Source organism: Hemitrygon akajei, chromosome 4 (genome assembly GCF_048418815.1).
Source record: "Hemitrygon akajei chromosome 4, sHemAka1.3, whole genome shotgun sequence".
NCBI classification, from domain to species: domain Eukaryota; kingdom Metazoa; phylum Chordata; class Chondrichthyes; order Myliobatiformes; family Dasyatidae; genus Hemitrygon; species Hemitrygon akajei.
The window spans coordinates 151,706,625-151,724,697 of NC_133127.1; positions in this window are offsets into that span (position 1 = coordinate 151,706,625).

Genomic DNA, 18,073 nt, shown 5'->3' on the forward strand with positions numbered 1-18,073 from the left:
TATAGGCCGATAGGATGCACATTCAGTGGGGTCTTTATCTTTTTTAAGAATTAGAGAAATGGAGGCATCATAAAAAGATTGTGGTAATTTACCTACAGTTAACGCATCTTTAAAAATTTTACAAAGCCAAGGAGAAAGTATAGAAGAAAAGGATTTTAAAAATTCTGCAGTATAACCATCCGGACCAGGGGCCTTACCTGAATTCATTGAAAAAATAGCCTCTTTTATTTCGGTTTCTGTAATAGGTGTGTCTAGAAATACACTGTCTTCTGTTGTTAATTTTGGGATATTCAATTTTCTTTAAAAATTCATCCATTATGGAAGAATCCTCAACAAATTCTGATTGATATAAAGAATTATAAAAATCTTGAAAGGCTTTATTTATCTCTTTAAGATCAATCGTCAAAGTGCCATCTCGTTTACGAATCTTGGTGATTTGTCGTTTAACCGAAGCAATTTTCAATTGATTAGCCAATAATTTGCCAGATTTATCTCCATGTACATAAAACTGGGTTCTAGATTTAATTAACTGATTTTCAATCAAAGAGGATAACAACAAACTATGCTCCATTTGAAGTTCAACTCTTTTTTTATAAAGTTCTTTACTGGGGGTCACTGAATAAATCTTATCAATTTCTTTAATTTTATCGACCAATATTAATATTTCAGAATTAGTTCGTTTCCTAACTCCAGCAGAGTATGAAATAATCTATCCGCGAATAAATGCTTTAAAAGTGTCCCATAATGTTCCAGTAAAGATCTCTTCTGTAGAACTTGTTGAAAAACAAATCAATTTGTAGTTTAATAAAGTTAAGAAAGTCTGAGTCCTGCAGTAAAATAGAATTGAACCTCCAAGATTTAGCATTAGAAGATGAATCCATTGTCTTAATAGATAACTTCAAAGGTGCATGGTCAGAAATGGTAATGGAATCATATTTACAATCGATAACATCTGTAAGTAAATGATGATCAATAAAGAAGTAGTCAATTCTTGAGTAATTATGATAAACATGAGAAAAGTATGAAAATTCTTTATCATTAGGGTGTAAAAATCGCCAAATTTTGGAAATTCCAGAATCAACCATAAAGGAATTAATAAGAGAGGCCGATTTATTTGGAAGAACCTGGGTGGGCTTAGATCTATCCATTGAAGGATTTAAGCAACAGTTAAAATCCCCACCCATTATCAACATGTATTCATTTAAATTAGGAAAGGATGTAAATAGACATTTAAAAAATTCAGGACAGTCAGTATTTGGAGCATAAACATTAACTAAAACAACTTTTTGATTGAAAAGTGAACCAGTGACAAGCAAAAATCTACCTTGTGGGTCCGAAATTGTTTCATAGTGCATAAAAGAGGTTGAAGAATCTATAAAAATGGAAACGCCTCTTACTTTGGCTTGGGAATTCGAGTGATGCTGTTGTCCTTTCCAAAACCTAAAAATACGTTGACTATCCACCTTCCTCACATGAGTCTCTTGTACAAAGATAATATTAGCATTCATTCTGTGGAATACTTTGAATATTTTTTTCCGTTTGATCGAATGATTTAAAACATTAGTATTCCAAGAAACAAAATTAATAATCTTATCCATATTGCCAATATTTATCGCAGTTAACAGATAAGGTTAAAAAAAAGATGAACTCACGAATCCGGAAGAGGGAGGTAAGTTCAAGGAGGAACCGGAAGTTATGACACTCCAACCATTTTTGTAGTTTCGAGTCAGCCCATGAAGTAGAACTAAGCAAAAAGGAAGCAAAAAAGAATCCCCCACCCCCACCCTCGAAACCCCAGAAAAAAAGCCAAAAAGAGGCAAGCAGGCAAACTAACACTAACTTTACCCCCGTCTCAAGATGGCAACTCAAACAAAAAAATTTAAAAAAAGACACAAACCACCCATATTTTAAAAAAAGGGTTAGTATAAAAAAGATTAAACTATAAAATTAGTGTTATATATATAAAACAAAAGGATTAAAAGAAAAAAAAAACTAAAATATTAAAACCCAAGAATGGATAATATTGTATTAGTATTTTAAAAGAAAGTCCTTAATCTTGTTCAGACACATCCAAACGGATGAGACGTGTCCAAGCACCAAGATCTTTTGGGAAAAAGCAACAACATCTTAGGAAAAAGTTTTTTTTTAAAACCTTAATATTTAAACATTAGATATATAAAAAAGTGTATATAAACTTTTAAAAAATCTAATGAGTTATTTTTTAAATGAACAGAATAATAATATAAGGAGAACAAACTCAGAATAAACCAAAAAAAATGGACCTTTACTTAAGTGTGTAAAAAATACACTATCAACCATCACGTAAGAATCATCAAATTATAAAAGGTCCGAATCTATAGACTAATTATTAGCATAAAGAAAAAAGTTAATACAAAAGTAAAAATACGATACATTAGTCAACTCATAGTGAAAAAAGTACTATTCTTCAAGGAATCTTTGAGCATCCGCTGGAGATTTGAACAACCGACAAGTCTCATCTTTGAGATTAATTCTCAATTGTGCTGGAAATAGCAGCGCTTGTTTGTAGCCTTTCTGATGAATTTCTGACATAACCGATTTAAAAGCCATTCTTGCCCTCAAAACTTCGGGACTGTAGTCTTCCAGAATACGAAATTGGAAATTTTGAAAGCTGATCATACCCTTTTTCCGGGCAGCCCGAATCAGACGTTCTTTAGTATGAGGATAATGAATCCGGAGAATCACTGGTTGTGGTTTCGTACCTGGAGCAGGTTGAAAACGAGAAATGCGATGTGCACGGTCGATTATTGGAGGGGTATCCAGAACTTCTGAGCCGAATACGTCCATTAAAAATTTAGAGAAAAATACAGTCAGATCACCGTTCTCAAAATTTTCCGGAATCCCAATTAGCCGAAGACCAGTTTTCAAGATCAGTAATTTTAGATTTATAACAATCCAGCAGTTGAGAAGTCGAAGAGTGCTGTTGTTCCAAAGTTTCAATTTTGCAATCTCTCTGGCGAGCATTATCTTCGAGAGCTAAAATTCTTGCTTCTTGTTGTTCAGAATCCAGTGTAAGTGATTGAAGTTTTGCATTGACTGTCTTTAAAATTTCATCGAGCGTAGAAAGCTTTGGGGTTAGTTTATTCTCCAGTTTTTCAAGTCTCTTGTCCATAAGTTTCGCAATTGCTTCCAAAGTTAACGGTTCTTTCACCTGTTTCGATTCTTTAGGTTCTCATTGTTTAGACATTTTAACGAGTTAAAAAATAATTCAAACAGTTGAAAAAAAATTCATAAGTATCAACCCCTTTAGAATAGGTATAAACAGGTCAATTAGGGGGTGATTGTAGGTAGAAAAAAGTAAAAGGATTGGAGCGGCCTAAAACAGTCTCACTCCATCTTGAGACCTCCCTATTTCTACTTTAAATAGGCTGTGTATTTATCATACCATACCTGCTTTTACTATATGTCAGTGTTATTTTAGGTTTTATGTGCTATTTGGTATGATTTGGTAGGTTATTTTTTGGGTCTGGGAATGCTCTACTTTCAGATAGTGGGGGAAACCTGTAATGGGATAAGTTGGAGATTGGACACGAGTCTAAACACAAAATCAGTTTACGTTGCTTATGCAACATATACACTGAATGTAGTTTTATATAATATTTTTAATAATATTGTGCAGAAAATATTTATGTGTATAGTGAACCATCAGAAAGATAAGCTATCACTCCCTCAGCTGCCCAGGAAAGTCAGTGGATGTTTGGCATTGCAAACATTCCCAACTCTGACTTCACGTGCTACCACTCAGCAGTCTTTGTTTTACACTTGTTCATCACACATATAACAAACACCGATGCAGCCGTCCAGCATGTTAGATTTTCATCAGCAATGATCTAGGCATACTCATCAATGAGTTTCCCCGCTATTTCGTGAACTGCACACACCTTATCACCACAAATCACACACTTTATCACACAGTGCTAAGGATACTGGGGAGTTTAAACTAGAATTGTTGGGGGGTGGGAACTGAACTGAAGAGACTGGGGAAGAAGCGGTTGGCTCACAAATAGAGAAAGCTTGGAGACAGTGTGTGAGAGAGGATAGGCAGGTGATAGAGAAGGGACATGCTCAGACTGATGGTTTGAGATGTGTCTATTTTAATACAAGGAGTATTGTGAACAAAGCAGATGAGCTTAGAGCATGGATCAGTACTTGGAGCTATGATGTGGTGGCCATTACAGAGACTTGGATGGCTCAGGGACAGGAATAGTTACTTCAAGTGCCAGGTTTTAGATGTTTCAGAAAGGACAAGGAGGGAGGCAAAAGAGGTGGAGGTGTGGCACTGTTGATCAGAGATAGTGTCACGACTGCAGAAAAGGTGGATGTCATTAGAAGGATTGTCTACAGAGTCTCTGTGGGTGGAAGTTAGGACCAGGAAGGGGTCAATAACTTTACTGGGTGTTTTTTATAGGCTGCCCAAGAGTAACAGGGATATCGAGGAGCGGATAGGGAAACAGATCCTGGAAAGGTGTAATAATAAGAGTTGTCGTGATGGGAGATGTTAATTTCCCAAATATCAATTGGCATGTCCCTAGAGTGAGGGGTTTAGATGGGGTGGAGTTTGTTAGGTGTGTTCAGGATGGTTCCTTGACACAATATATAGATAAGCCTACAAGAGGAGAGACTGTACTTGATTTGGTATTGGGAAATGAACCTGGTCAGGTATCAGATCTCTCAGAAGGAGAGCATTTTGGAGATAGTGATCATAAGTCTATCTCCTTTACAATAGCATTGGAGAGAGATACGAACAGACAAGTTTGAAAAGCATTTAATTGTAGTAAGGGGAATTATGAGGCAATCAGGCAGAAAATTGGAAGATTAAATTGGGAACAGATGTTCTCAAGGAAAAGTATGGAAGAAATGTGGCGAATGCTCAGGGGATATTTGTGTGGAGTTCTGCATTGGTACGTTCCAACAAGACAGGGAAGTTATGGTAGGGTACAGGAACTGTGGTGTACAAAGGCTGGAATAAATTTAGTCAAGAAGAAAAGAAAAACTTACAAAAGGTTCAGAGAGCTAGGTAATGTTAGAGATCTAGAAGATTATAAGGCTAACAGGAAGGAGCTTAAGAAGGAAATTAGGAGAGCCAGAAGAGGCCATGAGAAGGCCTTGGCGGGTAGGATTAAGGAAAACCCCCAAGGCATTCTACAAGTATGTGAAGAGCAAGAGGATAAGATGTGAGAGAATAGGACCTATCAAGTGTGACAGTGGGAGAGTGTGTATGGAACCGCAGGAAATAGCAGAGGTACTTAATGAATACTTTATTTCAGTATTCACTATGGAAAAGGATCTTAGTGATTGTAGTGATGACCTGCAGCAGACTGAAAAGCTTGAGCATGTAGATATTAAGAAAGAGGATGTGCTGGAGCTTTTGTAAAGCATCAAGTTGGATAAGTTGCCGGGACTGGATGAGATGAATCCCAGGCTACTCTGGGAGGCGAGGAAGAAAATTGCTGAGCCTCTAGTGATGATCTTTGCATCATCAATGGGGATGGGAGAAGTTCCGGAGGATTGGAGGGTTGCAGATGTTGTTCCCTTATTCAAAAAAGAGAGTAGAGATAGCCCAGGAAATTATACACCAATGAGGCTTACTTCAGTGGTTGGTAAGTTGATGGAGAAGATCCTGAGAGGCAGGATTTATGAATATTTGAAGAGGTATTATATGATTAGGAGTAGTCAGCATGGCTTTGTCAAGGGCAGGTCATGCCTTATGAGCCTGATTGAATTTTTTGAGGATGTGACTAAACACGTTGATGAAGGAAGAGCAGTAGATGTGGTGTAGATGGATTTCAGCAAGGCATTTGATAAGATACCCCATGCAAGGCTTATTGAGAAAGTAAGGAGGCATGGGATCCAAAGGGACATTGCTTTGTGGATCCAGAACTGGCTTGCTCACAGAAAGCAAAGAGTGGTTGTGGATGTGTCATATTCTGCATGGTTGTCAGTGACCAGTGGAATGCCTCAGGGATCTGTTCTGGGACCCCTACTCTTTGTGATTTTTATAAATGACCTGGATGAGGAAGTGGAGGGAGGGGTTAGTAAGTTTGAAGATGACGCAAAGGTTGGAGGTGTCGTGGATAGTGTGGAGGACTGTCAGAGGTTACAGCAGGACATTGATAGGATGCAAAACTGGGCTGAGAAGTGGCAGATGGAGTTCAATCTAGATAGGTGTGAAGTGGTTCATTTTGATAAGTTAAATATGATGGCAGAATATAGTATTAATGGTAAGACTCTTGGCAGTGTGGAGGATCAGAGGGATCTTGGGGCCCGAGTCCATAGGACACTCAAAGCAGCTACGCAGGTTGACTCTGTGGTTAAGAAGGCATAGGGTGCATTGGCAGTTTAGGAGCCAAGAGGTAATGTTGCAGCTATATAGAACCCTGGTCAGACCCCACTTGGAGTACTGTGCTCAGTTCTGGTCGCCTCACTACAGGAAGGATGTGGAAACCTTAGAAAGTGTGCTGAGATTTACAAGAATGTTGCCTGGATTGGGGAGCATGCCTTATGAAAACAGGTTGAGTGAACTTGGCCTTTTCTCCTCAGAGCGACAGAGGATGAGAGGTGACCTGATAGAGGTGTACAAGATGATGAGAGGCATTGATCATGTGGATAGTCAGAGGCTTTTTCCCAGGGCTGAAATGGCTAGCATGAGAAGGCACAGTTTTAAGGTGCTTGGAAGCAGGTACAGATAGGATGTCAGGGTAAGTTTTTTACACAGAGAGTGGCGAGTGTGTGGAATGGGTTGCCAGCAACGGTGGTGGAGGCGGATACAATAGGGTCTTTTAAGAGACTTTTGGATAGGTACATGGAGCTTAGAAAAATAGAGGGCTATGTGTAAGCCTAGTAATTTCTAAGGTAGGGAGATGTTCAGCACAACTTTCTGGGCCAAAGGGCCTGTATTGTGCTGCACGTTTTCTATGTTTCTCTGTTTCTTAATCTTTTAAAATTTAATACTGCACCTTTTCTTAAATTTCTGCAACCAACCTGCTGAAGGGTTATGGGTTGAGTGCAGGTCGGTGGGACTAGGTGAGAGTAAGCGTTCGACATGGACTAGAAGGGCCGAGATGGCCTGTTTCTGTGCTGTAATTGTTATATGGTTAGTATTCACAAATACGTTCAAATTCCAGTTTGTCATGATAGATCTTTGCTTGTTTCATGATCAGCATTCTGTTAAGTGGCATATGTTCACCCTGACACTGAAAAAATCCACTCTTTCAACACAAAATCGAGATCTTCATGTTCTGCTTCATGCAGCGTTTTTCTACTTTTCATTAAATTCTCTTCATTACATACTGAAGTCACAACCTGAACTGTCTGTGGTGCAGAGAGACCTGTGTATCACCTGGGAACCTTCCCAGTGCCTTGTGGAATTTTCCATTTGTGACGTCATGTCAGCGGTCAAAAAGATTTTGGATTTTGGAATTGCAGATAAGGGCTGCTCAACCTGTTTTGGATACCTGATGTAAGTGTATCAGGAACCAGTGCACCACATCACAATCTACCTATTCACCTTCCCCATTGTGCACCCTCTCCTCCATTAATGAAAGAGTCTGTGGCTCCTACATTGGACTCATTAGCCACACAAAATCGAGTCATCCTCAATCTGGAAGAACTGCCTAAGATGAAGTGGACTTTGGGTAATACTGATAAATAAAAACATCAACTATAATTGTTATGTTTCATCTGAATGAGAAAGCACAAACTAAAAGATTTTTTGGAGCCTGGAGCCATCACTGAGATATGCATAATTTGTTGATTTTTTTTCAGTTTTCGGGGTTGAAAAGGACCTAATTTGTGCTTTCAGCATTCTCAGGTTAATTGGGAAATATAGTCACTCCTTCATTTCTATCCAGTGCAATAGAAATTCCCCCATACCACTTCCCTGAGTTTTTCTCCAACTTGACATCTATTCCTTTGATCAATCTGTCCCAATATCTCCCCTTCGGACTCAATGTTTGTATCCTTTGCCTGAAAATTCCTTCTACGAAGTGTCTTGGAACATTTACTGCATTGAAGTGCAAGAAGTAATCGCAGTGGGCAAAAGCACTAATCTGGCCAATGAATAAGGACGAGGAGTCCAATGATGTTAAATTGCTCTGATGTGGAGCTCATGCAGCTAAGGCTGTTTTACTACGAACAGGCTAAAAGATTCTGAAGGCAGTTTCATTGGAAAAGTGAACAATCTTCTCAGCACCTAGCAGCATTGCTGGTGAGTCCATAAATGCAAGTAAATAGTTAAGTTTGCTAAGATCTCTACTTCACTGTTTTTTTCCCTCTTTCCTTCTTTAATGTCAGATATATTCAAAACTCATTAACAACAATCAAGTAATTTACTGATAAACTACTCTTGAATAACTTGAAATGATTTCAATGTAATGCAAAGTGATACTTTAATCCATATTAAAGGGCAGGACATGTAAAATTCAAAGCTATAGAGAGAAATGCACAGGTGATTCTTGATGTGGTGGTACTCTTGATAAAATAGACAGTGCTCTGAAAATGTCCCTGAATTTACTAGAATGCTCAAATAAGTAGGGGATTTAAAATCCATCTACCTACGTATGCCAGTTTTTTTAATGTTATAATTTATGAGACTGCTATTTAACTGTAGTAGAAGTGACAGTGTGGTTGGCGCTTAAATGTCTGTCAGAAATATCTGAGCCCCTGCTCTGCCCCTGAACTTACCACACACACTTCACATCCGGCTCCTCAACACATCTGATTAACTGGCGTATTTATTTGTCTCAGCTGAACTTTGTGCTTCACTAGGAGGGAAGTATATCCTACTGTTTTGTTTATTTACCTTTATTTCACCGTACATCGAAATTCGTGAATAACCAAGAGTGATTCAATGTGGATTAAAATAAACGTATATTTTTAACTTCAAACTTTTTACTTTTATTTACTTAATATCACTTGACATAGTGAAATCAGGGCGCACAGTAAAGTAGTGATTAGCACAATGCTTCACAGTACAGACGACCTATGTTCAATTCCCACTGTTGACTGTAAGGAGTTTGTACATTCTCTTCCTGACCATGTGGGTTTCCTCCCACAGTCCAAAGATGTACCGGTTGGTCATTATGAATTGCCCCGTGGTTAGACTCGGATTAAATCGGGGGATTGCTGGGCAGCAGGGTTCGAAGGGCCAGAAGAACCAATTCCACGCTGTATCTCAATAACTAATTTCCACGAGTTGTCAGGGCTGTTATAACCAATGAAACAGGCCTTTGGAACCAGGGTGGTGTTGGGGGTGGGGCTTCAGGATATGATGCCCAGATGCCTGGTCACCTCTCCTGGCAAACCCTTGGAACCAAGATGTTGAGGGAACTTGCAGGGCTATAAATGGTTAGTATGGTCAGAGAGCTAGCATGGAGGAGAATACAGTTCAGCACAATCTAGCCTATTGAACTAAATGGAAATCTAAGGAAGTCCTGGCCTTGGTCTGTGCTCAGGAGAGTAGCAAGCACATTTAACGGTTCTCCATGCTTGGGGTAGTAAATAACTGTAATCAGGTCAGAATGTATAGGCTTCAGCACATGTTGCTTATTAAATTTAAAGAGCTGAATACATTCCAATAATGAAACAAACAACTGATAGCCATTCTTCAAATCATGGTGGCAGCTGCATCTTCACGCACTCCATTATGAGTTATTGTCTTCAGCTTGGAAATATAGAACATAAAAGAAAATTATAATGAAAAATTTTAATCATGCAGCATTTCATAAGATGGTTGGAATTATTGCTTAATTTTCAAAACAAATTTGATCACATTATTTCCTGATGAAATCAAAGTACATATTTTAGGTTTTCTCTCTGTATGGTATGTACATTTGAACTTAATCAGAAGTTTTAAATCTGAGTTGTGAATAGTGAAGAAGGTTGTCAAAGGACACAACAGGATATAGATCAGTTGGAAATACGGGCAGTAGATTGGAGTTTACTCTGAACAACTGTGAGTGTAAGTGGGGTTTAACCTGGACAACCATGTGGTGCTGTGCTTTGAGAGATCAATTGGAAAAGGAGTATACAATGAATGATAGGACACTTTAGGGCATCGATGCACAGATTCAAGCCAAGGCAAGTTGAGTCTATTGTGATACGCACAAGTATGGTGAAGTGCAGGTACAATGAAAAATTGGCTTACAGCGGCATCACATGCACATGGGTTCAAACAATACAAAAATCATAAATTAAATTATACACAGTTTATATAAAGGGAACTTGAGGTGCAAGTCCATACCCAAAGTTTGCTGAAAATGGTGACACAAGTAGATAAGGTGGTAAAGAAGACATACAATATACTTGTGTTTATTGGATGGGGTATTGTGTATAAAAATTGGAAAGTTGTGTTGCAGCTTTACAAAACTTTGGTTTGGCCACATTCAGAGTATTGTGTGTTGCTCTGGTTGCCATGTAACAGAAGGGATGTGGTGGTTTTGGAAAGGATGCAAAAGAGGTTCGCCAGCATGTTATCTCTTCTCACCTCATCTCCTTATCCACCCATTTCTCCCTCTGGTGCTCCGCCCTCTTTTCTTTCTTCCATGACCATCTAGCTCTTTCACCAATCAACTTCCCAGCTCTTTACTTCATCCCTCCCTCTTCAGGTTTCACCTATCACCTTGTGTTTCTCTCTCCCCTCCCCCCACCTTTTACATCTACTCCTCAGCTTTTTATCTCCAGTCCTGCCAAAGGGTTTCAGCCCTAAACGTCAGTTGTACTCTTTTCCATAGATGCTGCCTTTCCTGCTGAGTTCCTCCTGCATTTTGTGCGTGTTGCTTGGATTTCCAGCATCTGCAGATTTTCCCCTGTTCACCTGAATGGTGCCTGGATTAGAGAGTTTCAGCTATTTGGAGAGGTTGGACAAACTTGGATTGTTTTCTCTGGAGTGTCAGAGGCTGAGGGTCAAACTGAGAAGATAAAGGTTTCTACAGTTATATTAAAAGCAAGAGGATAGTGAGGGATAAAATTGATCCCTTAGAGAATCAGGGTGGTCAGCTATGTGTGGAGCTGAGGGAGATGGGAGAGATTTTGAACGATTTCTTCTCTTCGGTATTCACTAAGGAGAAGGATATTGAATTGGGTAAGGTGTGGGAAACAAGTAAGGAAGTTATGGAACCTATGACAATTAAAGAGGTGGAAGTACTGGCGCTTTTAAGAAATTTAAAAGTGGATAAATCTCTGGGTCCTGACAGGATATTCCCCAGGACCTTGAGGGAAGTTTGTGCAGAGATAGCAGGAGCTCTGACGGAGATCTTTCAGATGTCATTAGAAACGGGGATTGTGCCGGAGGATTGGCGTATTGCTCATGTGGTTCCATTGTTTAAAAAGGGTTCTAGAAGTAAGCCTGGCAATTATAGACCTGTCAGTTTGACATCAGTGGTGGGTAAATTAATGGAAAGTATTCTTAGAGATAGTATTTATAATTATCTGGATAGACAGGATCTGATTAGGAGTAGCCAGCATGGATTTGTGTGTGGAAGGTCATGTTTGACAAACCTTATTGAATTTTTTGAAGAAGTTACGAGGAATGTTGACGAGGGTAAGGCAGTGGATGTAGTCTATATGGACTTCAGCAAGGCCTTTGACAAAGTTCCACATGGAAGGTTAGTTAAGAAGGTTCAGTTGTTAGGTATTAATGCTGGAGTAATAAAATGGATTCAACAGTGGCTAGATGGGAGATGCCAGAGAGTAGTGGTGGATAATTGTTTATCGGGATGGAGGCCGGTGACTAGCGGGGTGCTTCAGGGATCTGTTTTGGGCCCAATGTTGTTTGTAATATACATAAATGATCTGGATGATGGGGTGGTAAATTGGATTAGTAAGTATGCCGATGATACTAAGGTAGGAGGTGTTGTGGATAATGAGGTGGGTTTTCAAAGCTTGCAGGGAGATTTATGCCGGTTAGAAGAATGGGCTGAACATTGGCAGATGGAGTTTAATGCTGAGAAGTGTGAGGTTCTACATTTTGGCAGGAATAATCCAAATAGAACATACAGGGTAAATGGTAGGGCATTGAGGAATGCAGTGGAACAGAGAGATCTAGGAATAACAGTGCATAGTTCCCTGAAGGTGGAGTCTCATGTAGATAGGGTGGTGAAGAAGGCTTTTGGAACGCTGGCCTTTATAAATCAGAGCATTGAGTACAGAAGTTGGGATGTAATGTTAAAATTGTACAAGGCATTGGTAAGGCCAAATTTGGAATATTGTGTACAGTTCTGGTCACCGAATTATAGGAAAGATATCAATAAATTAGAGAGAGTGCAGAGACGATTTACTAGGATGTTACCTGGGTTTCAGCACTTAAGTTACAGAGAAAGGTTGAACAAGTTAGGTCTCTATTCATTGGAGCGTAGAAGGTTGAGGGGGGATTTGATCGAGGTATTTAAAATTTTGAGAGGGATAGATAGAGTTGACGTGAATAGGCTGTTTCCATTGAGAGTAGGGGAGATTCAAACGAGAGGACATGATTTGAGAGTTAGGGGGCAAAAGTTTAAGGGAAACACGAGGGGGTATTTCTTTACTCAGAGAGTGATAGCTGTGTGGAATGAGCTTCCTGTAGAAGTAGTAGAGGCCAGTTCAGTTGTGTCATTTAAGGTAAAATTGGATAGGTATATGGACAGGAAAGGAGTGGAGGGTTATGGGCTGAGTGCGGGTAGGTGGGACTAGGTGAGATTAAGAGTTCGGCATGGACTAGGAGGGCCGGAATGGCCTGTTTCCGTGCTGTGATTGTTATATGGTTATATATAAAATTATAAGAGGTATGGGTAAAGTAAATAGAGTCTTCTTCCCAGGGTGGAAATGTGAAATGCTTGAGACTGTAGTTTTGAAGAGAGAAGAGGAAAGGCTAAAGTAGATTTGCAAAGCAAGCTTTTTTTGTGTGGAGTGATAGGTTGCTGGAATGTGCTGCCAGGAGAGATGATAAAAGGAGATAAAGCAGGAACACTTCAGAAACACTTAGATGGGCACATGACCTGGCAGAGGATGGGTGATTGGAATCATGGTGGGCAGAGGTATCATAGGCCGTTCATGTGCTGTACTGCTGTATGTTCTATGTAATGCTGTTACAAAAGTGTCAAGTTAGTTTACAAGTAAGTGGAATATCCGAAGATGGGTAACACAGGTATTGCCAGTAACTATAGTAGTCCATTGAATAGGATCGACCCCACTATTGTACATTTTAAATGCAAAGTTTTGTTTTGTTTTTCAATGACATTTTTGAATAGAAAAAAAAATCCCCTTATTTCAAATAAGCCTTAAAATAAAATTGAAGTTATGTTGTTCATTGAATAACATAAAATACAAGAACTAAAGAAAATCAGAGCAGGATTAGGTCACCATTCCCCTCAAGCCTGGCCAACACTAAATCTGACATTGGCTGATTTATGCTGCTCTGCACTCCCCTTCTCTGCCAGTTCCCCATAATCCTCAATCCCTCAATTGTGCAACTACTTATCTACCTCTGCCTTAAGTCTATCTAATGAACAGGAGCAGGGGACTCCAGAAACTGACTACCCTGGGAAAGGAGAAATTTCCACGCTTCACAGTTTTAAATGACCAGCTCCTGACTTTGTGGCTCTGTCCCCCTTTTCACTGTGGCACTATATTGTCAGTGTCAGTGAAGGTTATCCTGAACTGTGCCTCGGGGTCATTGGAGCTGTACGGGTATTAGTCAATTGGCTGCACAGATTTGCATTTATTTTTGCTACAGCTGGCTAGCATAATATCTTTTATAAACACATGCAATATCAATTCGTTATCACATGACAGAATTTTGCGAGTGTAAAATAACATTATATCCAAATCACCTTTCCAAACTGGAAAAGATTTTGTCCATTTGGTTGCTATTTTTGTATCATCACTGTCTGAGTAATAGGAGGACTGACAATTTTGCACGTATAAACACACACACACACTGACCATGTTTATACAGTAGTTATCAACGTTGGTGGCTGATTTTATTGGTTTCCACAGCCAGAATGTATGTCAACCAAGGCATCAGAACAAGAGCTCTGGATGCCACTCACTGTATTTTGTGGAGCAGGGTTTGAATCCCACAACCTTTGCCTCAGAACCAGAACTGCCACAGATATCGTAAAGATTTGCTTTGTCCACTTCATCAGCGGTTGCAAACATTGAATAATATTCTGTTGAAGGGCCTTTGACTTGAAACATTCATTCAGTTTCTCTCCCAGCATTTGGACATCCGTGGTCGTCAGGCTGTCCCAGGTCGGTGCATGTCAGTGCAATCAAGAGGCACGAAGAGGAGGCCAGTCAGTCAGTGTGCCTGGAGTTCAAGCCGTGGGGTCTCATCATTGGCTAGTCTGGAGGTTGATACTGAAGGTCAAAGTCCAAAGGTCAATCAGAAGTCCAGAAGCTTAGCCTAATGGTTGAAGCACGGAGGCCTGGAAGCCTGTCGTGGAGCTGGAGCACTGTGTCTGTGGGTGGAAGAGAGGAAAGGGACTTGTTTTGTTGTTGTTCTTGTTTTGTTCCTTGTTGTGGTTCATTTTGTTGTGCTTTGTGTTGTTCTGACAAGAATTGTGGGTATGCTATTGTGGAACTGGAATATGTGGCGATATATGCAAGCTGGCCCCAGCACGATCTTAGGTGTGTTGGTTGCTAAGGCAAATGACACATTTCACTATACAGTGCCTTGAAAAAGTATTCAGACCCACAACTATTTTCACATTTTACTATTTCATTTTCTAAATTTAAAATGTATTGGATTAGGATTTTTTGAGCTAATCTACAAAACATTGTGTGTCAAGTCAAATTAAAGAAAAATTCCAAAACCTGTCAACCATTTGCTAAAAATTAACAACTAAAATAGTGTGGTTGTAAAAGTATTCATCATCTTTGTAATTACTATGCTAACTTCCCTCAGGTGCATTATACTGTATTACCTGACCAACTCACCCAATTAGTTGATGTAGAAAATTGAAGGATCATCTGTTTTCAACTAATTCATAAAATTGATACCTCCTCTCTCAGTGAGGTCCAACGGTATGGTAGATTTTCAACAGACCAAACCAAAACGAAGACAGAAGTTAGGGAAATGATCAAAGAGAAGCACAAATCTGGGGAAGGGTACAAGACCATCTCAAAGGCACTGAACATACCTCAGAGCTCAGTGCAGACCTTCGTGAAAAGATAGGAAAAATATGAAACCACAGCCCCACTGCCTTGGTCAGCCCTCCACTCTAAACTGAGTCACTAGAGGAAAATGGCACTTGTAAGAGAGGTTACTGTGATGACATCAATCACTCTGAGTGAGCTGCAAAAGTCAACGGCTGAAACTGGGGATGAAGTTCATGGTTCCAAGATCTCTAAGGCCTTGCACAAAAAGGGTATTCATGTAAGAGTGGCAAGGAGAAGCCCTGGCTAAGGAAAAAACAGCATATCCTTGCCCGTAATGAATTTGCAGAATGCCATTTGGAAGATACTGTTAAGAAGTGGAAGAAAGTCTTGTGGTGGGTTGAGACTAAAGTGGAACTTTTTGGCCTCAACGCTAAGCATACATGTGGTGTAAATCTAATACTGTGCATCAGCCATGTAACACCATCTGTACTGTAAAGTATGGTGGAGGTAGCATCATGCCATGGGGATGCCTTTCAGCAGCAGGGACTGGAAATCTGGTCAGGATTGATGGGAAGATGAATGCTGCTAAATACAGAGAGATCCTGGATAAAAACTTGCTACCTTCTGCCAGAAAGCTTAAACTGGGGAGGAAGTCTGTCTTTCAGCAGGACAACGACCCTGCCAGAGCAACCATGGAATGGCTTCAAATGAAGAAAATTGATGTCCTTGAGTGGCCGACTCGGAGTCCTGGCCTTAACCTGGTCGAATATCTCTGGTAACGCCTCAAGATTGCTGTCCACCGCCGGTTCCCAGCACAGCTTGAGCAATTTTGCCAGGAGGAATGGGCACATCTTGCTGTATCACATGATGAAAAGCTAATAGATTTATCCCAAAAGACTACTGGCTGTAATAGCTGGTAGAGGTGGTTCAACTAAGTACTAAGCAAAGGGGCATGAATACTTTTGAACTGCTAACATCTCCATTTTTGAACATTTAGTTTTTCATGCCTTACTATTTCCCCTGTCTTTGGGGCTTTTCAGTGAAAAAAGGAGAATGTGATACACAAATAAAAAAATCTCAGTGAAATTCATCAAAATCCATGGTTGTAATACTAATTTATGTGAACAAAGGGTTGGGAGCTGAATACTTTACAAGGCTCTGTACATGGGATAATTAAATCCGAATCTGACTCATGCTTTATAACTTTGTTCTTCAGCTAGGATTACCACAACCAAAAGCTGAAGTGAAAGGAGGAAGAATGAGAGCAGGTGCCCATTATCTGGACTTCATCATCAACAGCTTTTCCAATTATTGTCTGTAACCACATATAGATCTCCAATGTCCTCCTTTCCACTAAGATTAGTCTTTCACATACAATCCTGTTGCTTTGGAACATGAATTCTATTCCAACAACTGCGGTAGCATTTTCCAAGACATGCCCTTATCTGGCACAGTTTGGACACTCATTGTCCCTATAATACAAGTTTTGGGCTAGAGATGTGTGTGTTTTCTGATCTTTCATTCCATTCTGATGCCAGGAATAATTCTCTCATAACATTAATTTTTCTCAGCTCAGAGCACTCTCAGGCTAGGCACTAGTAAAATGATGAATGATGTTTGCTCCAGGAAATGGATTGGAGATGCCATTTCCTCAGAGAGTCTTCAGAACATCCTGTTGTAATCAATGTCTTCTTGGGCACTCAGAATTGTACAGCAACAGGCCCTTCAGACCAGCAGTCCATACTAACCACTCAGCATCCGCTCTCACTAATCCTACGCCAAATCCATTTCATTTTCCCAACACGAGAAAATCTGTCAATGCTGGAAATCCAGGCAACACACACAAAATGCTGGAGGCACTCAGCAGGCCAGGCAGCATCTGTGGAAAGGAATAAACAGTCGATGATTTGGGCCAATATTCTTCATCAGGACTATTTAACTTCCCTCACATTTACATTAATTACCCTGGAATCTAACTTAATCATTAGAGACAATGGCCAATTAACCAAACAACCTGTGTATCTTTGGAATGCGGTAAGAAATCAGAGCATTGACTCCAAACCTACGCAATCTTAAGGAGAACATGCAACCTTCATGCAGAGAACACTGGAAATCAGGATGAGCCCTGGCCATTATAGTTCCCTTAGTTGTGTCACTTCCCAACTCATTTACTCAGAGTATGAGTTCCTACAATAAGAATCATTGCTACTCTGCCCAATTCACCCTTGTGAGCACAAGTTAAGACCTCTATCTTAATTCATGCTACACAAAATTCCTCCAAGGACAATAATTCAAGAGCTATTCAAATAATTGAAGTGAAGCTCACAAGTCTGTAATTTCTTTGTCCCCTTGTTAAAACTGGGGTCACCTTTTCCTGCTTTCTGAATCCAAGGATGTTACCTAATTCCAATTAACCTTGAAAAACACTGGTGAGTAAATCTGCAGTCTCCTCAGCTAACTCACTGGTGTCCTTGAATAGAGATCATCGGTTTGCAACTTATTTGAGTAAAGATCTTTAATTTATCACTGTATCTTTCCTCTTTATTTCAAAGTGTTCAATTCTCCTAAAGCTCCTTTATGCTTTCTGTCAACTTGAGAATATTCCTTGTTTCCAATGCTTAAAAAAAGTAAAAATATAGTTTAGAGTCATAAAGTCATGGAACAGTACAGTACAGAAACAGGCCTTTCAGTCCATCTAGTCCAGGCCAATCTAGTAATATGCCTAGACAACTCAAACAATGGTCTTCTTGATCTTGATCTTGAATTTAAAAGAATATTTTGTTAATATCCTCAAATATTTTCTGAATGTTTTTAACTGTTTAAATGAAAATGTTAAGAACTACTGTAGGTGCAGATTAGGACTCAAGCTTTCTCTATCATTCAATAAGATCATTCTGGATTTGTTCAGTGCCTCAGCTCCACTACCCTCCAGTTCCCTAGAGACCTCGAATCCTCATTG